Raw genomic sequence first — 23,296 nt, forward strand, 5'->3', positions numbered from 1 at the left:
AAAATCAACATACAGAAATCTGTTGCACTTTTATACAGCAATAACGAAGCAACAGGCAAAGAAATCAAGGAATCAACCCCATTTACAATTGCACCAAAAACCATACGATACCTAGGAATAAACCTAACCAAAGAGGTAAGTGATCTGTAGGCTAAGAACTATAGATTCTTATGAAAGAAACTGAAGAGGACACAAAGAAATGGAAAATGCATGCTAATGAATTGGAAGAACATTTTTTTTCAAATGTCTCTAGTACCCAAAGCAATCTCTACATTCAGTTCAATCCCTATCAAAATAACAGGAACATTTTTCACAGGGCTAGAACAAACAACTCTAAAATTTTCATGGAACCAGAAAAGACCCCAAATAGCCAAAACAGTCATGAAAAAAAAAAAAAAAAAAAAAAAAAAAAAAGCTGGAGGCATCACAGTCCCGGACTTCAAGCTGTATAAAGAGTTGTAATCATTGGGGCGCCTGGGTGGCGCAGTCGGTTAAGCGTCCGACTTCAGCCAGGTCACGATCTCACGGTCCGTGAGTTCGAGCCCCGCGTCAGGCTCTGGGCTGATGGCTCGGAGCCTGGAGCCTGTTTCCGATTCTGTGTCTCCCTCTCTCTCTGCCCCTCCCCCGTTCATGCTCTGTCTCTCTCTGTCCCAAAAATAAATAAAAAACGTTGAAAAAAAAAATTTAAAAAAAAAAAAAAAAAAAAAAAGAGTTGTAATCATCAAGACAGTATGGTACCGGTACAAAACCAAACACATAGATCAATGAAACAGAATAGAGAACCCAGAAATAGACCCACAAATATATGGTCAACTATTCTTTGACAAAGCAGAAACGGATATCCAATGGAAAAAAGACACCCTCTTCAACAAATGGTGTTGGAAAAACTGGACAGTGACATGCAGAAGAATGAAACTGGACCACTTTCTCACACATACACAAAAATTAATTCATGAATGAAAGACATAAATGTAAGACAGGAAACCCATCAAAATCCTAGAGGAGAAAACAAACAGCAATCTCTTTGACCTTGGCTGTAGCAACTTCCTACTAAACATGTCTCCAGAGGCAAGGGAAACAAAAGCAAAAATGAACTACTAGAACATTTTAAATGTGAATGGAAGTGTGTTCAAAGGGAGAATCTATTGCAGAAGCCAACACAATAAACCAGTTAACTTGGCCAAGGGGGAAAAGGGGGCTGAAACTTAATCAGTCTATTAATGAAGAGATCTTTACCTCACAGCCTTCTTACATACTTCTTACCTGACAGCATCAGAAAGTGGTGATCTCTTGCCTGAATGTCACCAAGGTGTGACTGATAATCTTTACTGTGTCCTACTTGACTTTTTCTCATCCATTGGCCTTTCTTTGTGTCAAAGATTTGATCCTTGGGCTATTGGCATTGGAATAATGCTTTGGAGAGCACTGGATTTGAAGTCAGGCAGACATAGATTGCAACCTTATCTTTTACTAAGCTTAAATAGTTCCTCCACTTGTTAAACCTCAGCTTCCTCACATTTCAAGTGAAGGTAATAATAATAATATTTATGAGAAAAGGCATCTAAAGTATGTCACATGCTCCTGGATATACAGGATACATAATAATTATTAGTTCCTTTTCTTTTCAAATTAGAGTTGTTGAACAGATGTGCAATCAATTCTTGGAAGTGCTGTTCAGACCAAAACCCCTCCCAGGAGTTCAGACAATAGAGCATCCTTTGACATTAATAGGGGTTTGGGACAGTCTAAAAGGCACAATCTGCAATTTCTCACACTTACCATGTTTTATGCTGCTGTGGTTTTGCATCTGTATTACAAGCAAAGAGCTGTTGTTACTCATGCATCAAGGTTCAGTTTGATCATCAAATCCTCTGAGGTACTTTCCCTAATCTGCCCTTTCTTCCCCAGAGTACATTGTTCATTTCCTCCCCTGTAATTCACCAAATATGTAGTTCTCAAAATATGGCCCACTTGTATCGTGTATTTGTATATTTGTTTTGTTGCACACGTCAAGCTCTATTTCAGTTATTTTTGTGTCTACATGTGGAAACTGAATTTTATTTCATGCCCATATTTGCAATATCTAGCTTCATGCTTAGTAAATATATGAATAGTTGAATGGGCAAATGTCTAGACAAATAAAGGAATGTTTGAATGATTCAGGAAAATGAATGTTTACTTGGTGCATAACTCTATCTATCTATCTATCTATCTATCTATCTATCTATCTATATACATAGATATCTCTCTGTATCTATCTATCTATCTATCTATAGAGAGAGATATCTATATCTAGATACCTATAGATACCTATAGATATATATATCTTCTATAGCATAACACCATTTACTCTGTTACTCTGGCATAAAGAATGGTACTTAGTTAGTTAACAGGTAGTTAGTTAACATATTATCATAGTGGACCAGAAAACTATTTCAAACTACATGCCCAAATACCTCTTTTATCAATAGACTTTTCTTTTATTACCATTCTCTAGTTAGATCTTAATGACTTCTCATTCAACTGAAGCCAAATTCATCTATTATATATTAAGATACTGTATTTGAGAATGAATTTTAATGAAATAATTAAAAGTTCTGCCAGATATTTTTCTCCACATGTCTTCTAGTAAAATTCTTTTTTTACATCTTTTTCATAAATCTTGGGGATTCACATAACATACACTGGTATGTTGAAGACTGATACCCTATTAATTAAATGAATAAAGCAAGACATAATTTGAATTTAGCTTAATAAGCAAACCAATGTGAAAGCAGCTGTGTCCCATTAGCTTCTGATTTTCTGCAAAATAGAGAGGGAATCAGATACACAAAACAAGTGTCTAAAATTGAGCAGCTTGTGGTTATGTTACTATAGCTACCAGAGGTCTTTCTGATGCTTTCCTGGGTTGGCAAAGAAATAGACTGTTTGGAATAGTGACACTAAAAACCCTTATGCACTGAAATGGTGCTGACATTTGACCATGAGTCTTCAGTTCCTCCACAGAGTTAACACATGGATGTGAAGGGAGAAAAGAAAGAGAGAGGGAAAGAAAGGAAGGAAGGAAGGAAGGAAGGAAGGAAGGAAGGAAGGAAGGAAGGAAGGAAGGAAGGAAGAAAAATTCAAATTACCTCATGAACATTAGATCATTTTTTCTATTCGCCAAGGAAGTGAAATCCTGCAGTTTAAAAACAAATGTGAGGGTAGGAATATTCCAGATCACTTATATGCTACCTCTTGAAAGTTGATCTGATAGCTCTCAATAAAAATAAACCCACCTGGGAGGGCATTTAGGAAGTGGAGATGTTAGTGATACACAACATAGAGAACTTAATTTGAAGGAACTCTTTTCCTTAAGGAACTCCTGTAGATGTACACGGCCCAATAAGGAATCTCTTTCCGCTAGTTTGGCTCTGTAGCTGTAATGAGAAATATATCCAAGACAAAATAATCAAAGTGAGAGAGAAAACATAAATTTCCCTTCTCTTTAAAGATAAATGCAGAGGTTAAGTTTTCTGTTGTTGTTTCTTTGTGGTTTTATTTGTTTGTTTGTTTTTGTTTTTTGTATTTTTTGGGTTTTTTTTGTTTTTGTTTCTTTGTTTTTTGTTTTTGGTTTTGATTTTGGTTTTTTTTTTTTTGTTTTTTTGTTTTTTGTTTTTTGGTTTTTTTTTTCAGAAATCTTGATACCACCATAGGGTTGATGAAAATTTCCTGGAGGATTATGTCATGACCATAAAGAAATTACACAGATTCCAAGAATACTTGGGAGTTGATTATGTTCTTTTTTAATGGGTACCAGTTACCTCCATCCTTCCATTTGTTCTTATGAGAGAAATACTTTTTCTTTTAAAATTAAAAGATTAAACAGAAACCTGGAGTAAGCCTTTAAGACTCAAGAGGACTCTAGGGTGGGAAGGGGCAGAGCCCCATGGCTCAGAATTCTTTTCTTTCCAATTTACATAGTCTTGAGTTTTTCTGCTGTAATTAAAATCACCCAATACCCTATTGCCCCCTCAACAAGCACAGATCACTTTTTAGCACACAGTATCTCCATTAATATTTGTGAAATGACAGAATTGTAAATGACAGCATTCTTTTTCGGGGCAACGGTCTAATGATAAGTCCCATACTGTCATCTACCTGGTTTCTCAGCTGAGAAATTTCTAGCATTTTGGTGACTCACCCAATGTATGGCCTCACCTTTTCCATTTGACATAGGAAGTGTGATTTAATTCTTTTCAGAACCAACAGGGTAAAGAACATTCTACCATCATAGTAATATGTATAGGACAAGAATGACACCCATATGTAAACAGTAGGGCTCTATCTGTGCATTCTTGTTTGTTTGCGGAGATATCAGAAGCTGTGTGCAGCACCAATAAATAGAGCCACTGCTACTGTCATTCCACAATTGTGAATAAAAAGATAAGGAATGGGATTTCTGTTTTTTTAAGGACAAGATAATGGCAAGTTCATGGTCAAATCCATTCGCCCAGAGCAATTGCAGTGCTGTCCATGTCTTCAATATAACTAATGCAAAGTTTGTCAGCTTTCAGCCAATTAATTTTCTGAGTAAAGATATGATAGCAAAAAAGGAAAACAAAAAGAAAACCAAACAACTGAGGTAAAGAATGCCGTGACCGGCGTTACTTTATTATAAAGATCAAGTAAGCTATATTGGTACAGGACTACCAATTTCTCAATAGACAGATTGTGTGATGCTGGGAAAATTCTTTCTTTCTAATTTTCTCTCTTGCTCTCTCTCTTTCCTTTTCTTTCTCTCCTTCTATCCCCCCCCCCATTCCTCTATAATCTAAGAGGAAATAGTCATTTATTGGTTTGCCTTGTTTTTTTTTTTTTTCCTATGGTCATTTGTTTCTTATGTTCCACATATGAGTAAAGTCATATGGTATTTGTCTTTTTCTGACTGACATACTTCACTTAGTGTAATACTTTCTAGCTCTAAGAAACAGACTCTTAACTATAGAGAACAAACTGATGGTTACCAGAGGGGAGGTCGATGAGGAGAATAGGTTAAATAGGTGAAGGAGTGCATTTGTCGTGATGTGCACAAACTTTAAACAATCTAAGAAGAAATAACTTATGTAAATATTTGCACCAAGCCATAGCAGGAATTAGTCAAAACACATATATACACAGATTTTATATACCTCTAACTTGCTTTCTTCCTTTTTGCAAGACAATTTTTGAATAAATCTAATATCAGCAAATTAGTGCAGTTTGTAGATTAAAAGATTCATGATTAAATGGATGCAACATTATATGGAGGCTAATTTTGTCAACATATAGTTGAAGGTATACTTTTGTGCCCAGCTGTGCTACTGGTAACATGTTTATTTGAACATATGCATGGGTGTTGTCTTAATGTGTGGTACTTACTTATCAAATCATCTTTAAGAAACGTGGCAAGACTGATGTAGAAATAAAATATGGGTTTTTCCTTTGCAGCAATATTATAGTTTTTCTGTTGGTGCATAATTTTTCAACAGTGAGTTTTGCTCTGGCAACCTGGTATTTATATGTGAACTACACCACATCATCACATCCTCAGAGAATTTAAATGACTCCAAAATTACAACATAGAAAAATGTGAAAATGAAGATTCAGGGTAACAATTTCCGGGCTTCTAAAACAATGGCTGAAGTAATCACAGTATCAAAAAGGTCTCCATGTTTCACTTCAGAATAGCAATTAAGCAAACCCAGCTTTTCAGCTAAGACAAATAAATAAGGCCAAACAGGCAATTGTAATGTTTGTGTATGGTGTGTGTGTGCGTGTGTGTGTGTGTGTGTGTGTGTGTGTTGGTAGTGTTTCCTTGATTTTAGTGGAGGCTGTTAGATGACAGAAGCAAGGGATTCATTTAATTTTCTTTCAATTTCTTGTCAGTTGTGTTTCAAATACAGAAAGAACAGCTCTACAGGTCTTGGCTGCATCTGTTCCAAACAAGACAGGTATAGGGTTTCTGTTGTTAATTCTGTCCACTCTGCTTTTCTTAAAAAAGGGGACACGGTTACTTTAAATTACCAGGCACATGCAACATTGTTAAAACAACATAATTATGATGTGCTGTTTCTCCTGTCTTCTTTGTTTTTGGAGCAGGTGTGCAGGAAAAAGGGCTGGCAGAGCAGCTATGGTGCTACATTTCGGTTTTGTGCACACAAGTCACCAGCTGTGTGATCTGGAATAAGTGACTGTCTGAATTGTTTTTAATGTTTATTTATTTCTGGGGGGGGGAGAGAGAGAGAGAGAGAGAGAGAGAGAGAGAGAGAGAGAGAGAGAGACAGTGTGAGTGGGGGAGGGGCGGACAGAGAGAGGGAGACACAGAATCGGAAGCAGGCTCCAGGCTCCGAGCTGTCAGCACAGAGCCCGATGCGGGGCTCGAACCCACAGACCGCGAGATCATGACCTGAGCCAAAGTCGGACGCTTAACTGACTGAGCCACCCAGGCACCCCTGAATAAGTGACTCTCTAAAACTTATCTTTAATTATCAGCGTGGAAAAATAAATATTGACCTAAATTTGTCAAATGATGTATATTAAACCTACCTAAGAAAATATAAGTCACTAAGGAAATACAAGCCATCCCTGTCTTTATCGGGTATGTCAAATAAAAAGTGCTTGTCTACAACCCTGTTCGAGGGAAGATATTCTCTTATTGTTCCCCAGTGCTCTCTAGGAATTCACTACTGTATTTTTTCATCAAGTATTTCATGAACACCCACTAATTGTATAGGTCAGTGGAGAATTAAAAAGGTTAAGTTGTGGCAACGCTCAAGTAATTCATGTGAGCATTTTTCACAAACTTCCTCCTATACAAGTGAGGTGTCATATTTACTGCTCTTATCACATATCTAGAGATAATAGATGCTTACAAAAAAATTAAGGACATTAAGAGGTAATGAAGAAGGTGTGTGTGATTTCACAGAAAAGTTCTGGATGTACATCGTCCAGGAGAGTAGCAATTAGCCAGAAGTGGTTATCGAGCACCTGAAATTTGACAACTCCCAAATGAGGTGCACTGTGAAGTGTAAAATCCACACCAGATTTCAAAGACTTAATAAGAAAAGACTATAGGGGCGCCTGGGTGGCTCAGTCGGTTGAGCGTCCAACTTCCGCTCAGGTCATGATGTCACGGTTTGTGGGTTCGAGCCCCGTGTAGGGCTGTGTGCTGACAGCTCGGAGCCTGGAGCCTGTTTCGGATTCTGTGTCTCCCTCTCTCTCTGCCTCTCCCCTGCTTGAGCTCTGTCTCTCTCTGTCTCTGAAAAATAAATAAACGTTAAAAAAAGTTTTTTAAAGAGAATATAAAATATCTTAATTTATATTGATTTCATGCTGATATGATCATCTTTTGGTTATATTTGGTTGCATATACTATTAAAATTAATTTCAGCTGTTTCATTTTACTTTATAAAATATGGCTACTAGCAAATTTAAAATTATATATGTAGCTAGCTTATATTTCTATTGACTGTTGCTATTATAGTACAAGTACTTTTGAATAAGCCAAAAAAAAATAAAAGAAAGAAACAAAGAAAGAAAACAGGAAAGAGAGAAAGAAAAATCAAGGAGAAGAGGATGAAATGAGAAATTAAGTGGTGTATCTTTGCTCCTCTTATCTTATGCTTTGGGGCTCCTACCCAAATATGAATGTGACAGCAATCAAATGATCCAAATCTGATTTGTATGAAAATTGAACATTCTTCTTTTCTGCATTTTTGCTATTCTAAAAAACACAAAATAAAAAAAAATGAAAAAAAAAACAATGTAGGAGAGAGGGTATGGGTCATCAAAAATAACCTTTGTTATTAATGATCAATTCATAATTCAGTGCCTTGGCAGAGATAGTTTATCCTTTAGACCTTCAGAGTCAGAGACACAGGGCACTAGGGAAGGCCACTGGGAGTTTAATACATTTGGTTTGAGTTCTGGATCTCCTTAAAAGCAGGTGGCAAGGCAAGGATTTTAGTGGAAATGGTTTATTAAGGAGGTGATCCCAGGAACATTTGTTGGTGGGGTAGGAAGTGAGATTGACTAGAGGAAGCCAATGTATCACTGGTTCACCGGAGCTTTTGAGGAGCTCCTGGAGACCTCTAGTAAGTACAGGCCCTCCAGCATCCTCCCTTCTAAGGAGTGGAGGACTGAAGTATTTATTCAGGAGAACCTGGGCCCATTGGTGGAGAATAGCTCTGGAGAGGTCTTAGCTCTCTGCCACTTCCACGATGCACAGTGCAGCCTCAGAGAACTTCAGCCAAAATACCATAAATTCTGGGAGCTGAAAGTTAGGCCAGTCTGCCTGGAAAGTCTCTGTGGGATACAGATAAAGCACTGATAATGTCTGTGATAGTTCATCCTGTGTACTGCTCATCCATCCATACTCCAGGTTAGTTGCAATCTCCTCCATGCTATTGTTTCTTCTGTTTGGCAGTTAATTACAGTTTTCAAGGAAAACACGTATTAGGGAGACAAGTTACAGTCTCCGTTTTTGCAGTCAGTGCCAAGACCATAACTAATATTTATTATGTCTGTTCTCTACCATTTATTCATTTCCCTCACACCCAATCGGCATTCACACTGGTCTAGGTTCCTTGCCCAGTGGTTTAACCCCAACCTTCTCTGAGAGATGTGAGATCCTAGTTAGTATGACCTTATCAGGCCATACTTGCTACCACTTCTCCCCCGCCCCCACCCCACCCCATGTCTGTCACTGGATATGAAAATATAAAGATACCCCAGTGAATCTCCTGAATTTCAGACTTGTGACTTCTTGTCTCCATAGTGTAATTAGGAACCCTATTTCCTTTTGATATTTAGCACCCATGATCATTTCTAGTATAGTAGCAATTCCTTTCTTTGCCTGACCTTCTTGATCGAGACAAGAAAATATTTAGGTTAAATGGAACCTTTACCGTGTTCTCTAAGGATGATCCTTGGTGGAAGGGTTTCCCACTTTTGGTGATCAAGACATCTCGACAAAACTGTAGGGCTGGGAAGCACAGGTTCCCCAAGTGGGTCAGGAGGAGTGATGATTGGATGAGCTACTTCTATCTCCATCTTTTCTTTTCTGGATTCATGTCTTCTAGCAATCTGGGACTCTAAACCATGTAATGATGGCTGGTTGGAAAGATATACCACTTCCTGGAGAGTCCCACCCTGTGGGATGTCCTCTCTAAGCTAACACGCAGAACTCCGAGCTTTTGACCTTTTCCTCACTGCCCTACCTTTACTACTGGAGGATTTCTTTTTTTGTTGTTGTTTTTTTTATTCACTAAGCTGCCATTCTGAATAAAGGTTTCTATTCTTTTCCTTTTAGAATTAATTCAGAGGGGACTATATATATATTTTTTAATAAAAAAGTAAGAAGAGCAAGTGAGTAATTTTAACTTGATTCAAAAGACTGATGCAGTCAGGCCAAAGAGGAAAAGGTATCTACCTTTTGATAGATATTTGTGTGAAATTGTAATAGTATTGTGTGGTACAGTCACACTGAACAAAATCAAAAGGCAGAAACCAACTGGGACTAAAACGTAAGTGTAATATATACAGCCATTAAAAGGTTACATTGTTAATATGTAAAGAATTTTTACAATTTAGTAAAGATACACATCAGCAGGGGAAAAAATGAAGAGTAACATAAATAGGCTATTCATAAAGATTATGAAGGTTAGGAAGATTAGGAAGGTAATATATGTGTAAAAAATGTTGATTTTCTTCACCAGAAAGGAAGACTGATTGCAAACAAAATCATTCTCTGTAACTTATACGATGAGAAATACTATCACTTTGAGAACGTTTTAAAATTGTCACTGTTAAACCTAAGCTTTAACCATACAGAGAAAGACAGATACCATATGGTTTCACTCTTAGGTGGATCCTGAGAAACTTAGCAGAAACCCATGGGGGAGGGGAAGGAAAGAAAAAAAAAAAAAGAGGTTAGAGTGGGAGAGAGCCAAAGCATAAGAGACTGTTAAAAACTGAGAACAAACTGAGGGTTGATGGGGGGTGGGAGGGAGGGGAGGGTGGGTGATGGGTATTGAGGAGGGCACCTTTTGGGACGAGCACTGGGTGTTGTATGGAAACCAATTTGACAATAAATTTCATATATTGAAAAAAAAAAACCTAAGCTTTAAAAACATCATTATTTTTAAAAAGAGAAAATTGTTTGGTTTTAAAAACAGGAAGTGGTCCTGGGAAAATTCCATTGGAGAAAAGCATACAAATGCATTTATAAGATCTAAATACATGTACGCTACATTACAGAGTTTTTAGTAGTAGCAACTATTATTAAATTGCTTATTTGTCCTGCAACATGAACAACACAAACCTAAAATAATTACACACACACACACATACACAATGTCTACATAAAATGTAAGACTACAACATAGCTATGAACATAATTATATGTCTTTATTAACAAAGATATGTAATAATGTAGTAAGTGAGAAAAGCAGATTACTCTTCATGCCCAAACCATTTATTTTAGAACCATACTTGGTTAGGAAATGTTTCATGTGTATTTGTCTTGACCACTTAGCAAGTTCAGGAGCTTATGATGCAAGAGAATTTGTTTTATTTTACTGTTATATATATTTTACACCTTACATTCTAAATCATTATAGGAAGTCCAAGTAGACTGAATTCATATAAGTGCACGTGTGCGCGCGCACACACACACACACACACACACATGTGCATCCCTCACACATAGATACTCTCTTTAGATAGAATAACATTTTATTTCTTCCTAAGTTCTGCTGATGCAAAAGCTATTTTTCCTCTCATAGTTTTGTTTGTGGAAACTTAATTTTCTTTTCCAAAATAAAAAAAGTGAGAAAAACAAGTGAGAAATTATAATTTGATCCAGAAGAGACATGTGATAAAACCAAGTTAATGAGATAGATTCTTGCCAGGCTCTACCACAGGTCTGGTACCTTGCCAGAGGAATGAAGGAAAGATGAGCAATTCTTTTGTGTTAGACTTTAACAAAAAAAATAACTAAATGAAGAAAAAAATAAGCAATGAAGTTTTTACTAATGAGGAAATCTGAAGAGGTCCTTAGAGCACATTGGGAAATAGACTTTACAGAGAAGAAGAAGTTGGAGGAGGAGGAAGAGAAGGAGGAGAAGAAGAAAAACATGGAACTCAACATATGGAGTCCTCTGCTGGAGCAGAAGTTACAATTTAGAAAATGAGAGTATATAACTTCCAAAAATCATGACTTAGGAGAGCCCAGTACAAGACTGGGTTTTTCTACTGGATGTTCACCTCTATTAAATAAACTATAAAACATAAATTCCCGGGGCGCCTGGGTGGCGCAGTCGGTTGAGCGTCCGACTTCAGCCAGGTCACGATCTCGCGGTCCGTGAGTTCGAGCCCCGCGTCAGGCTCTGGGCCGATGGCTCGGAGCCTGGAGCCTGTTTCCGATTCTGTGTCTCCCTCTCTGTCTGCCCCTCCCCCGTTCATGCTCTGTCTCTCTCTGTCCCAAAAATAAATTAAAAACGTTGAAAAAAAAATTAAAAAAAAAAAACAACATAAATTCCCTAAATGCCACCAAAATTCCCTGAATACCTACATCATGTGTATGAATTTTGCTGTCGTTAAAGCTCTACTTAACAAACCATTGTTCAATAACTGCTCTCAAACCTACCATTTCCCTTTTACAAGGCTTGGAAATGGGTCTAGAGATCAAACTTTTGCAGTAGGAGTAGCTCAAGGGAAATCAGCAGTGTTTTAATGATAATAAATGACCTATCTACAATTTTTTAAATGTTCATTTATTTTTGAGAGGGAGAGAAAGAAGGAGTGGAAGAGGGGCAGAGAGAGAGGGAGACAGAGGAACCAAAGTGGGCTCTGTGCCACCCCATTTGTGGGCCCAAACCCACAAACCGTGAGATCATGACTGGAACCAAAGCCTAACCAACTGAGCCAGCCTATCTACATTTTTTAGAGACTGTTCTGAATCTCAGAAATTTGAGTATTAATGAAAGATTAGTAATATAAAAGAACCTTAGAGCTCAATCTCTTTTCTCTCTTCCCCTCTCTTCTGCCTCTGCCTTCTTCTCCTCTTCCTCCCATCCTCCCTGCCTCCCTCCCTTTGCCCCTTCCTCCTTCCCTACCTTCCTCCCTCCCTTCCTTCCTGCCTTCCTTCTTTCTTTCTCCCCTTCTTTCCCTCCTCCCTCTCTTCCTCCCTGCCTTCCTTCCTTTCTCCCCTTCTTTCCTTCCTTCCTTCCTTCCTTCCTTCCTTCCTTCCTTCCTTCCTTCCTTCCTTCCTTCCTTCCTTCCTCTACCTCCCCCTCTTCCTCTCTCTCTCTCTCCCCATCCCCCATTATTTTATTTGACTGGTGAGGCCAACATAATTTGTCTAGGTGTACATGGAGTGATAACTTAGTTTCTGGCTTCTTTCCACTATATCTTGAATCACAATATCAATGAGCTCAAAAATATTTTGGCTGTAATCAAGAAGCTTTTGTTACATAATCTCTGTGTATCCAAAATTGGTCTAAGGGCTGTGGAGTCATGTAAGGATGTTAACGCATGACCCAAATTACCCTCAGCGTTGAGATAGCAGAAGAATTGTAGGTGGAAGCTAATCATCTAATCATAATTATCAAAACTGAATAGGAGTTCAAACTATAAAAGTTTTTTACTTCTTTCAAAATTACAATAATACATTTCATTGTGCATTTTATGAAAGAGAGGTAAGCTTAGCTTTTCACATTAACTCCAGGGATAGGATGAAAAAAAATAACAATGAACATAAGTCTGAATTGTATCTGTTGTGAGAGAAAAAGTCAGTTCTTCATCAGTGGTTTTATACATTTCTCTTCACCTTTGTTCAGGTTATAAACAGAGAAATTCTGTGATAATGTGCCTCACAATAAAGCAACTTCTAATAGAATTCGTTTGGCCATCAGATCCTGACCTCTGCCGCTTGTTTTGTTCAGTTATCTCTTTAACCTTATGCTAATACGATTTTCCATTTTACACAATTGAATTTTCTGGACCTTAGTTCGAGTGGTAAGGGGTTATATACTCACCTAGATTCACTTTTGTTGTTTATATGAATATAGTTGTCACTGGTTGTCTTCCTCAGCGTAAAGATTAAAAGCCAGCTCCTCACAGGGAATAATAAACTCCAATTAAACTTGATATTTGAAGCATTTCAAAGTGAGTATAACCCCTAGAAGATTGTGGCCCACATCGTCATCAGTCTGCTGTCATACACCGTGTGGACCCAAGAGCCCATTTTAGTGTTTTGTCTATGTTGGCGACATGACATGCCCCAAAACAGAAGATTGATTGACACTGAAATGCCATTTTAATTCAAAAAAATGTTGCCGGGTTATATTTGTATTGATCTTTTGATTATTTTTTTTCACAACTTAAAAGATGAGTCTTGTCAAATTTCAGGAAACACTGTTGTTTTCAGTAGATAGAAAGGCTTTCTAGAATGGGAACTCAGTTGACACGTATCATCCTTTCCTTTCTGACATGACTGATAATGTTTCTCTATACTCACTGGCATGAGACTAATAAGAAAATCATAGCAGACTATTGATACCAGAGAAAAAACATGAACGAGACTTTCAAAAGGTCCCATTGCAATTCAGTGATTTAGGAAAAGAACACAGTAGAATGACAGATTATTTTCTGATACTGGGAATATATGTGGATTATGTAGAAGGTTCTCACTTTTGAGAAAACTTTTTTAAAGTTTATTTATTTATTGAGAGAAAGCGAGAGAGCAAACAGGAGAGGGACAAACAGAGAGGGACAGAGATATCCACAAGCAGGCTCTATACTGCCAGTAAGGAGCCCAATGCGGGACTCAAACTCATGAACCTTGAGATCGTGACCTGAACCGAAATCAAGAGTCAGATGCATACCCGACTGAGCCACCCAGGTGTCCCTGGAGAAAATTTTTGAAAAGTAATAAATACGTTTCTAAGATATCTGGAGGTCTTATTCTTCATTTTTTGGAGTTCTTATTCTGTTACATAATATATATTGTCTGTTTGACCTTTAAAGTAAGTATCCTTAACTTAATTTACCTGCTGAAAATCTATAGTAAATTACATGAAATTATCTCATATCCTAAAAGTCAGTGATTGGAATGAAACACATGATCTATGCAAATAGCTGTAAAAGACAAGTTAGAACCTGAAAAAGAAGGAAATTAGGAGAACAAAGTTGTGTATAAGACATAAAATATTTTTTAAAATAATTATGAGAAGCAGAATATATGCTGCCACATGATAATAGATACAAATAAAATGAAAACTCTTGGAGAGAGTTTATTTTCTTCAAATATCAAGAAAGTATCGGCAGAGGAGTTGAAGTCGAGTTGGATATGGGAATGAGTGGGTTTTCCGATAACAGACATGTTAGACAGTGACAACTCTTTTGTTCTATCTCAATATAAAAGGTGGAATGAGTGTTTGAAGTCATAGGTTGGCAAAGGTGCAGAGAATGTTCCATAGTTCCTTAAAACGTCTCACTTGTGTGCGTGTATTTGTGGATATGTGGAATCATCATGTGTGTATGGGGAAGACAAAGACAGTTCTTCTAGACAATTCTGTTCCTGTCCCCTGGTAAAATTCTTTAAAAATTTTTTTTTATTAGTTTCCTTTATTTTTGAGAGGCAGAGAGAGGCATGGTATGAGTGGGGGGAGGGGCAGAGAGAGAGGGAGACACAGAATCCGAAGCAGGTTCCAAGCTCCGAGCTGTCAGCACAGAGCCCGATGTGGGGCACAAATTCATGAGAACCGTGAGATCATTACCTGAGCTGAAGTCTGATGCTCAACCAACTGAGCCACCCAGGCGCCCACCCCTGGTAAAATTCTTACTGACTGTTTTGGTTTCAGCATAAGCATTTTGTTCCTGTGATTCATTTATGTAGACTTGACTTTCCCTTCTTGACATTTCTATAGCACGTTTTATGTTTTTTTATAACTTGATATTGTACCTTCATTACATGATTGTACATTTATGTCCCCTGTTGGACTATAATCTCCTGCAGCTAATAAGTGAATGCTATTAATTTCTGTGGGCTCAGAACCAGACTTATAGCCTGGCACATTGTAAATTTTCATTGAGCCCATTGTTTTTAACTGAATGAAAGAATTGATAAATATAAAGGGGGTTTTAACCTCCTCTCATTATTTTGAATTTTTGTTTATGATGGGAGTGCAGGCTCTTTCTTTTACAAGGAATATATTTGTGGCTATAAGTATGTGTTTTATCAAAGGGTCATTTTCCTGACTATATTCTTCCCGAAGCATTTTAAACAACATAATTTTGTGGGATAAAAACAAGAAGCGTTGGGAGATTGTGTAAAACCTCATAAATTGTTTATAGTTATTGAAGAATTTATAAAGAGACAACTTGAACATTTCCTTTTTATTGCTGAGTATTCGAAAAGGTTCTTCTCCCTCTAATATCAGTTATGCATGGAGGAGTACTTTGTAGGTAAGTGAGAGCATCTTATAACATGAACAGCATGTGCAGGAAACATAAATATCTCTTCATATGCAACATTTAGTTATAACAATGTGAAGCTCATTCTCCTGCCACATGCCTACTAGAGAAACAGAAATTACTGTAAGTAAACACATGGGTATTTAGCATCAGACCTTTAGGTTACATAATTTTGAAGATAGTGAACTACGGGGTAACAATACAAACCTTAATCACAGAAGTTTTTCACCACTTATAATCTATAAAAATATTTATGACACTTAGATGCTAATTGTGAACATTAATATTGGCTAAACAGTACTCTGATGGGAGACGCCCATTTTATTTAGGAATGAAAAGAGAAAATGGGATATGATTAAAAGGGTCTTTAAAAAGGCAAATAAAGGGTTTTGTGGTTGGCTAAGACTTAGGGATTTCAGTACTGTGGTAATTACACAGCACTATCATAAACTGTAGAAATGATTGTTGGACTGTGCCTCAGTCATACCTTTCAAATTGTTAACAGTAACAGATGGTCCCTTCAGTTTTAACCACAAAGTTGTTCCAATGAATAGATGATGTTTTACTTCAAAAAAATTTTTTTAACATTTATTTATTATTGAGAAACAGAGAGACACAAAGCGTGAGCAGGGAGGGGTAGAGAGAGGGGGAGACACAGAATCCGAAGCTGAGCTGTCAGCACAGAGCCCGATGCAGGGCTCGAACCCACAAACTGTGAGATCATGACCTGAGCCAAAGTCAGTCACCCAACCAGCTGAGCCACCCAGGCGCCCCAATCTGTTTTACTTTTAAATTCTCACAAAGAATTCAGGAATTCTTACATTATAAAATATCAATGTATATAATGCAAAACTTAAAAATTCTCTTTTTAAAACCTTCTATGACTTTTTCCACTCAATCCCAGCACTCTCTACAATTTTGTATATCCTTCCAGATAAGTATTCAAATATATACATGCATATATTTATACTTGTGAACATGTGGCATTTATAGTTTATATATTAGTATATGTGCATTATATTTACATTATACATCTGCTTCTTTCACATTAAATCCTTGAGAACAGATAAGTGCAATTATATGTAAGCTTTATTTTATTATTATAAGTGTCTGTAATTCCGAAGTTTGCACCACAAAAGTTTAAAACTATTTCTCTAGTTATGGACATTTAATTTCATCCAATATTTACCTGACCAAAAGTCAAAATTCCTATTCTGGTCATGATAGAATAACAGAAAGATTTAACCTCTCCCCTTACAAAACTAGAAAGCAGAAGAAAATAAATGAAACCACTTTTTCAGATGTTGGACAACAGGAAGGACAGGTGTAGCATCCCTGAGAGAAGGGAGCAGAGCAAGGTAAGCCATAAAATCCACCCTGGCTTTCTGCCAGAGGCACATTATAGACCAGAGTACAGGTGTGGACAAGCACTGTTCCAGGACTAGGCTTCCCCAGAGTTGTAAAAAAAGGATCCAGGTCACATCCTGCCCAATCTGCCTTCTTTTTCTTCTTTCCCTCCTAAGCTGACTAGCAGAGCTATACTGCATTCTAGAGAATCTTCCCATCTGCTCCCGTCCTACCCCTGCTGTATCTTTCATAGGTGTTATTCACAGTAAATATTTTGCATATCTATTCTGTCTTCACCAATAATTCTCAGAAACTCAGAAAGACACAGACAAAGAAAAAAGAAAACTTGAGCAACGCCATTAACCAATTTAACTTAATTAACAATCTGGAAAAACTTTAACCAACAAGGGCATTTTGTTCGTTTTCCAATTATATTGCGATAAAATGGGCATGCAGCACTGTGTAAGTGTAGTGATTTGACTTACATATACTATAAAATGATCACCACAATAAGCTTAGTTAGTATTCATCGTATCATATAGATACAAAAATGTGGATTGTTTTCTTGTGATGGAACAGTTAGGATCCACTTTCCAGAACACCATCAATTGGGGCACCTGGGGGACTCAGTCGGTTAAGCGTCCAACTTTGGCTCGGGTTGTGATCTCTTGGTTCGTGGGGTTTGAGCCCCCAATCGGGCTCTGTGCTGACACCTCAGAGCCTGGAGCCTGTTTTGGATTCTATGTCTCCCTCTCTCTCTGCCTCTCCCCCACTGGCGCTCTGTCTCCCTCTGTCTCAAAAATAAATAAACATTAAAAAAAAAACCATCAACTGGATATAATGGATATCTGTAGACTATTTCATCCAATAACTGATTAAAAATTCTTCCTAAGCTGGAACATTCTGGGCCATAAAGCACACCTTAATAAATTTCTACTAAAGGAAATCCTACACTGTCTGCTCTTAGACCACAATGTAATTCAGTAAGATAATAGCAGAAAGATAGCTGCAAAATCCCCAAAAGCTTAAGAAATTAAACAACATACTCTCCAACAGCACATTGGCCAAGAAAAAAATCTCCAAGAAAATTTAATGTATGTAAACTTAAATATAAATTTAAGTGCAACTTATCAAAATTTGTGGTGCAGATTTAGTGATGCAGTGAAAGCAGTGCTAAGAGGAAGGTTTTTAGCATTGGATGACTATTTTAGATGAAAAGAAAGATCTAACACAAACAAACCAAAAAGCCATATATGAAAGACCCAACGCTAATGTCATCCTCAATGGGGAAAAACTGAAAGCTTTCCCCCTAAGGTCAGGAACAAGACAGGGATGTACAGTCCCACCACTGTTTTTCAACATAGTATTGGAAGTCTTAGCCTCAGCGATCAGACAACACAAAGAAATAAAAGGCATCCAGATTGGCCAGGAGGTGGTCAAGCTTTCACTCTTTGCAGATGACGTGATGCTCTATATGGAAAACCCAAAAGATCCCACCAGAAAACTGCTAGAACTGATTCATGAATTCAGCAAAGTTGCAGGGTATAAAATCAATATACAGAAATCTGTTGCATTTCTATACACCAATAATGAAGCAATAGGAGAAGAAATCAAGGAATCGATCCCATTTACAATTGCACCAAAACCCATAAAATACCTAGAAATAAATCCAGCCAAAGAGGTGAAAAATCTATGCACTGAAAACTGTAGAAAGCTTAAGAAAGGAAATGAAGACAACACAAAAAAAAATGGAAAAATATTCCATGCTCGCAGTTAGGAAGAACAAATATTGTTAAAATGTCAATACTACCTAAAGCAATCTACATATTCAATGTAATTCCTATCAAAAATCACACCATCATTCCTCACAGAGCTAGAACAAACAATCCTAAAATTTGTAAGGAACCAGAAAAGACCCAGAATAGCCAAAGCAATCTTGAAAAAAAACCAAAGCAGGAGGCATCACAATCCCAGACTTCAAGCTGTACTACAAAGCTGTGATCATTAAGACAGTATGCTACCAACACAAAAACAGACACTCAGATCAATGGAACAGAATAGAGAACCCAAAAATGGACCAACAAACATATGGCCAACTAGTCTTTGACAAAGCAGGAAAGAATATTCAGTGGAATAAAGACAGTCTCTTCAGCAAGTGGTGTTGGGAAAACTGGACAGCGACATACAGAAAAATGAACCTGGACCACTCTCTTACACCATACACAAAGATGAACCCAAATGTATGAAAGACCTAAATGTAAGACAGGAAGCCATCAAAATCCTCGAGGAGAAAGCAGGCAAAAACCTCTTTGATCTTGGCTGCAGCAACTTCTTACTCAGTAGTCTCCAAAGGCAAACAAAAGCAAAAAAGAACTATTGGGACCTCATCAAGATAAAAAGCTTCTGCATAGTGAAGGAAACAATCAGCAAAACAAAAAGGCAACTGACAGAATGGGAGAAGGTGTTTGCAAATGACATACCAGATAAAGGGTTAGTATCCAAAATCTCTAAAGAACTGATCAACTCAACACCCAAAAAACAAATAATCCAGTGAAGAAATGGTCAAAAGACACGAATAGACACTTCTCCAAAGAAGACATCCAGATGGCCAACCGACACCTGAAAAAATGTTCAACATCACTCATCATCAGGGAAATACAAATCAAAACCACAATGAGATACCACCTTACATCTGTCAGAATGGCTGACATTAGCAACTCAGGCAACAACAGATGTTGGGGAGGATGCAGAGAAAGAGGATCTCTTTTGCATTTTTGGTGGGAATGCAAACTGGTGCAGCCACTCTGGAAAACAGTATGGAGGTTCCTCAAAAATTAAAAATAGAACTACCCTACAACCCAGCAATTGTACCACTAGGTATTTATCCAAGGGGCACAGGTATGTTGGTTTGAAGGGGCCCATGCACCCCAAAGTTTATAGCAGCAATATCAACAACAGCCAAAGTATGGAAAGAGCCCAAATGTCCATTGATGGATGAATGGATAAAGAAGATGTGGTGTGTATGTATACACACACACACACACACACAATGGAGTATGACTCGGCAATCAAAAAGAATGAAATCTTGCCATTTGCAACTATGTGGATGGAACTAGAGGGTATCATACTAAGTGAAATCAGTCAGAGAAAGATAAATTTCATATGACTTCACTCATATGAGGACTTTAAAAGACACAGAACAGATGAACACAAGAGAAGGGAAGCAAAAATAATATAAAAACAGGGAGGGACACAAAACATACGAGACTCATAAACATGGAGAACAAACAGAGGGTTGCTGGAGGGGTTGTGGGAGGGGGGATGGTCTAAATGGGTAAGGGGCACTAAGGAATCTACCCCTGAAATTATTGTTGCACTATATGCTAACTAACTTGGATGTAAATTAAAAAATAAAAAAATGAAAAGCAAAAAACAAAACAAAAATCTTAGCATCTACTTTAGGAAAATGAGTGAGTTCAATCCAAAATAACAGAAGAAAATAAATAAAACAAAAATTAGAGCAGAAACCGATGAAAGTGAAAACAGAAAATCAGTATAGAAAATCACTTAAACCAAAAGCTGGTCCTTTAAAAAGACCAAGAAAATCAATAAACCAGTAGCCAGGAAAAGAGAGAGAGAACAGTAATATCATTATTTAAAAACAAACAAACAAAAAAAGGGTAACAAGGAAATACAAAAAGTTACAGGACTGACTTCCTGATTTCAAAACTTTCTATAAAGCCATAGTAATGAATTGGTGATATATATTTAATTGGTATTGGTGATATATATTTAATTTGAACAGAATAGAGTGCCCAGAAATACACCCACATAAATATGGCCAACTGATCATTGACAAAGAGCAAAAGCAAACACAGTAAAGAGTCTTTTCAACCAGTGACGCTAGAACAAGGGACATCTATAGGCCAAAAAAAAGAAAAAGAAAAAAAAATCTAGTCACAGATGTTATACCCTTCACACAGATTAATGCTCAAAATAATCATAGTACTAAACTATGCAAGTCCTAGAAGATACATAAGAGAAAATCTAGATGACCTTGAGCTGATGATGACTTTTTAGATAAAACATCAAAGGCATGACCCATGAAAGAAAGCATTGGTAAGGGGGAATTCATTAAAATTAAAAACGTCTGCTCTATAAAAGACAAGGGAATGAAAAGTCAAACTACAGACTGGGAGGAAACATTTGCCACAGACACATCTGATAAAGGACAGTTATCCAAAGCATACAAAGAACTCTTAAAACTCAACAATAGGAAAATAAACAACCTAATCAAAACTGGGCCAAAACCCTTTTCAGTCTTTGACAAAAAGAAGATATACAGATGGCAAATAAGCATATGAAAGGATGCCTTACATCAGAAAGATGTAAATTAAAATAACAATGAGATACTACTATATACCTATTAGAATAGCCAAAATCCTAAACACTGACAACACTAAATGTTGATGAGCATCTGGGCAACAGGAATTCTCATTCACTGCTGGTGGGAATGCAAAATGGTACAGCCATTTTGGAAGACAGTTCCTTGGGTTCTTACAAAACTAAATATACTCTTACTATATGATCTAGCAGTCACATCCCCTTGGCTTACCCAAAAAGTGGAAAACTTATGTCTACACAAAAACCTGCACATGGGTGGTTATAGCAACTTTATTCATAATTGCCAAAACTTGGAAGCAACCAAAATGTTCTTCAGTGGATGAGTGGATAAGTAAACAATGGTCCATCTAGACAATGGACTATTTTTCAGTGCTAAAAATAAATGAGCTATTAAGGGATTAAAAGACATGGAAGAACCTTAAATGCCTATTACTAAGTGAAAGAAACCAATCTGAAAACTCTACATACTGTATGATTCCAACTCTATGACTTTCTGAAAAATATGAGGACAGTAAAATATGGAGACACTATCCATATATCCCAAATAAGAAGACAGTGGTTATCTCTAGTTAGAAGGGAAGGAGAGGTAAATAGGCATTGCATAAAGGACTTTTAGGGCAGTGAAACCACCCTATTTGATACTACAGTGGTGGATAAATGTCATTATAAATGTGTCTGAACCCATAGACTGTCCAACAGCAGGAGTGACCCCTAATGTAAACTATAGACTCTGGATGACTGTGATGGGTCTGGGTAGGTTCATCGGTTGCAACAAACGTACTGCACTGGTTTGGGATGTTGATAATGGGGGAAGCTGTGTGTGCATGAGGGAGGGGGTATCTGGGAAATCTTTGCCTTCGGTTTAATTTTACTGTGAACTTAAAACTATTCTAAAATAATAAAATAATAAACAAATTACCTGTGCCATAATCATTTGTAGTGTCCTTTATTTTACAAAAGTAACTTTGTGCTTGTCTTAAAAAAAAAATTCATGGGGCGCCTGGGTGGCTCAGTCGGTTAGGCATCTGACTTCCGGCTCAGGTCATGATCTCATGTTCTGTGAGTTCAAGCCCCACATCAGGCTCGGTGATGACAGCTCAGAGCCTGGAGCCTGCTTCGGACTCTGTGTCTCCCTCTTTCTCTGCTCCCCTCCCCCAACTCCTGCTCTCTCTCATTCTTAAAGAGTAAATAAACACAATATTTTTAATTCAATCATATTTAGAGAATGGTAGAGAGTACTGGGTTACGTGAAAGAAGTTATTGCTTCATAATTCAATTGGGGAAGATTACACATAATCATAAATTTGGCCAAATCATATAGGACATAAATGCCATGCTCTTTAAAATGTGGTTGGAAGCCTTTGCCAACTGAAAAAGAGGTGTTAAGGGCCATCTGATTCCAGAAAATTATTCTATTTATATGTTCTTATATACGGTTTTCTAAACTAAGTGTGGAATCATGCATGGCTATTAGGAAATATAAAACAGCATGGAAAATAACTTCTGTAAGCAAATTGCCTCCAAACCCTATAATGGCCAAACTTTCATTCGTGTCTTAGCAAAGATAATTGATGGGTAGATAAAAGCCTGTAATGTTTTGTCTATAAATAACAAAGAATGTTACATAGGAAGCAGAACAATTAGCAGATTCTAGAGTTGTTCCAGTTGTGAAACAAAAGAGCTGCTCAAAAGTCTGCTCCCTCCTCTGAAGAGCCTCCCTTGATCTCTGGCACAGCTGTAGTCCAGATTGGGGGGGGGGGGGGGGAGATGTATATCCTGCCTTCTTTTCCCTTTGTCTTTGTTACCTCCCTCAATGATAGAACTGCGAGTAGTCTTAGTAACTAGCGGATCACTGAGTCCTGCTCTGTGACAGACACCGTATTAAGCATTGCTTAAAAATTGCTAAGCATTTTACACTCACAATCTTAAGTACAAACACGTTTCTTGGTTTTTTGTCTTTAAAAAGAAATGAAAAAAAAAAAATGAAGGTTAAGCTATTAAATTAGCAACACAATGCTGACTCAATCCAAGATTGCCAACATCAAAC

At 37.3% G+C, this 23,296-nt stretch overlaps 1 long non-coding RNA gene across 1 annotated transcript in view; it reads left to right on the forward strand.

Annotated features, from left to right (window-relative positions):
- Window positions 1-14,748: 14,748 nt before the first annotated feature.
- LOC131484089 (uncharacterized) overlaps window positions 14,749-23,296 on the forward strand; it is a 28,483-nt gene continuing 19,935 nt past the window's right edge. Inside the window, exon 1 of the long non-coding RNA XR_009248014.1 lies at window positions 14,749-14,854. This is a non-coding gene — a long non-coding RNA (uncharacterized LOC131484089). The remainder of the gene's footprint in view (window positions 14,855-23,296) is intronic.

This window comes from Neofelis nebulosa, chromosome 8, assembly GCF_028018385.1.
Source record: "Neofelis nebulosa isolate mNeoNeb1 chromosome 8, mNeoNeb1.pri, whole genome shotgun sequence".
NCBI lineage: Eukaryota > Metazoa > Chordata > Mammalia > Carnivora > Felidae > Neofelis > Neofelis nebulosa.